This window comes from Mus caroli, chromosome 11 (genome assembly GCF_900094665.2).
Source record: "Mus caroli chromosome 11, CAROLI_EIJ_v1.1, whole genome shotgun sequence".
Taxonomy (NCBI): domain Eukaryota; kingdom Metazoa; phylum Chordata; class Mammalia; order Rodentia; family Muridae; genus Mus; species Mus caroli.
This window is the reverse complement of record NC_034580.1, coordinates 24,972,193-24,975,146: the sequence shown is the minus strand read 5'-3', so window position 1 is coordinate 24,975,146 and position 2,954 is coordinate 24,972,193.

The following is a 2,954-nucleotide window of genomic DNA, read 5'->3' as shown; positions in this document are numbered from 1 at the left end:
AAGGAGCTAAAGAGATCTGCAACCCCATAGGTGCAACAACATTATGAACTAACCAGTACCCCGGAGCTCTTGACTCTAGCTGCATATGTATCAAAAGATGGTCTAGTCGGCCATCACTGGAAAGAGAGGCTCATTGGACTTGCAAACTTTGTATGCCCCAGTACAGGGGAACGCCAGGGCCAAAAAGTGGGAGTGGGTTGGTGGGGGGTTGGGGGGAGGGTATGGGGGACTTTTGGGATAGCACTGGAAATGTAATTGAGGAAAATACCTAATTAAAAAAAAAAGAGTAATTCTGGACCCCTACCTTAAAAAAAAAAAGGCTAGAGACCTAGATATAAGAACCATAAAAGTCTCAGGATGAAATAAGGGGAAATCTTCATGGGCTTGAACTTGGTAATACATTCTTAACTATGACACCAAATGCACAAACAACAACAGACTGCATTTCATCACATTTTAAATTGTTCTACAATAAAGAAAAATTCCCTGGTTTGGGGAAATATTAGTAAATTATTTATATGAAAAACAATCCACTATTTAGACTATACACAAAATTCCTATAACAAACAACTGCTCATACTAGTCACATTTGAAGCAGTTAATAGCTCATGTCCAACTACAAAGAGAGAATAACCAATCCTCACAGGCAGCTGCTCAAAACCTACTCAGAAATGTGTTCATTGAATTCACATATCAAAGCATACATGTCACAGGTAGATCTGAGTATGAAGTGTTGGGCAAGTGGAAGTGAAATGTTTAAAAAGGTCTTGCTCTAGATCATCTCTTTACTTACAAGTGTTATCAGTGACTACTGAAGGGCTTCAAGTCCACAGAGCCCAGGGAAGGATTGAAAATGTAGATAATAAGAGTAGGGAGATCTTGTGTGACCATTGTCTTGTCTGTTCTCTGTTGCTATACCAAAATTCATGAGGCTGGGAACTTTATAAGTAAAGGCATGTTCAGCTCACTACTCTGAATGGATAAATATGACACTGGTATTGGCTTTGGTAAAGTCTTTCTTAGATAAAGGATGTAATCATGCAGGGTAGAAATGGGAACTCCGAGAGGGAAGCCAGAGCTCGGAGAACTAACCAGGTTCTGAGAAAATTCTATTAATTCTTTCAAATGACAGTGGTACCACCATCCATGAGACCTCCTCTGGGAGATCTCACCACCTTTCATGATGAAAAAACAAGTCTCCATCACATGAGACATTGGGGTACAAACCACAACCGAGCACATTGGTGTAGTCATGGGTGAAATAATCTCAAATAACTCTTTACTGATGTTTGTGGATGTAAAGCTTGGATTGTGTACAGACAATGGGGTTGATGAAGTCTGCAGGTAGGGAAGACGATTAAGATCATCAGGTATGCAATATCCAGTGGGAAATGTTTTCTGGGGAGGAGGGAGCTAGTACCTGCTGCTCTGAGATGGAGGCAGGAGCATGTACTAGAGAAAATACAAGCTCCTTCCTATTTCCGTGCACACCCATGGTGTTGGATGCTCTCTGGCCTTTCCCTTGCTTCTGATATAAAGCCTCAGGGCATCAGGCCTGGTTTGTTAACATCTGTTGGGAATTTTGCACAAGAGACTTGATTTGGGTTTGGGGTGTTGTCCTACTAGAATCAGTGACAGAACAAGCTTTGTACATGGATGCTCCATAAGCTGTGGGCAGGGCACAGCTACCCACAGCAACATGTTCTCTTCTTACAATTCACTCCTGGTTTTGAGGACCCCCACCAGAATGGGTGAGCTAAAGGATACTCCTCTGGTGTTCCTGCTAATGGTCCTTCTAGAGAAAAGATTTGATAAGCCCCCCCCCCACACACTCATCACTTAATTCTCAGATACTGGAACTATCAGTAGAACTCCCATCACCCTCTTCAGCTTATGTCCCAATGTCCCTTGGGCATACGCACAGCAGAGCATAAATCCTAAAGGACTTGTGGGAAAGGGTCATACAGTGGCCCTCAGAGTGCTGCTGGTTATATCTGTAGACACTTAGACTCAATCATGGAGCTTCTGGACAACATGGGTGAGACTTCTTGTAGTCTCAGGGGTCCAGCCGACCTGAATGTGCCCTCACTTTGACCTCCCACATGCCTTTCTTGCCATTTGGGGCAAATATTGGTGGTCCTGATGATGTTTACATGGCCATAAATCCACTCTTTGAAGGCTTGACTTGCATACTAGGGAGATATGTATAAATGACTTCATGGCTGAAGTCCTCTTTAGCTAGCTATGCAAGTGCATGTTCTGAATTTCTGAGCCATCTGTTCAGCCCATGAATACTTTTCTTCATTCTTTAAATCCTACATTTACAAATAGAATTGTTGGGTTATTAAATAAGTCTATGTTTAACTTTTCAAAGACCAAAAAAAACAAACCAAACCAAAACAAAACAAAACAAAAAACAAAAACTGTCTTCTACAGTAGCCACACCATTCTACATTTCTACCACAAATTTATGAGGATTCCAAGTTCCCTCATCAACTCTTATTTTTCTATTAAAAAGCTAGTGAGAGATGGCTTAGCAGTTAAGAGCACTAGCTGCTCTTCCAGAGGATGGGTTTGATTCCCACATCCACATGGTGGGTCACAACTACCTGCAACTCTAGTTGTAGGGGATCCAATAACCTCTTCTGGCCTCTGAGGGCACCAAGCATACACATGGTACAAAAGCACATAGGTAGGTAAAACACTTATACACATAAAATAAAACAATGTTTTGTTTTATAAGCTTCATTTAATCCTGTGAGCGTGAAATAGTGTCACGATAGGCTTGAATTGAATTCAATAGGCTTGAATTGTATATCTTTATTGACCAATGATATTGGGTATCTTTGCTTGTGTGTGTCTTCTTCTTCTTCTTCTTCTTCTTCTTCTTCTTCTTCTTCTTCTTCTTCTTCTTCTTCTTCTTCTTCTTCTTCTTCTTCTTCTTCTTCTTCTTC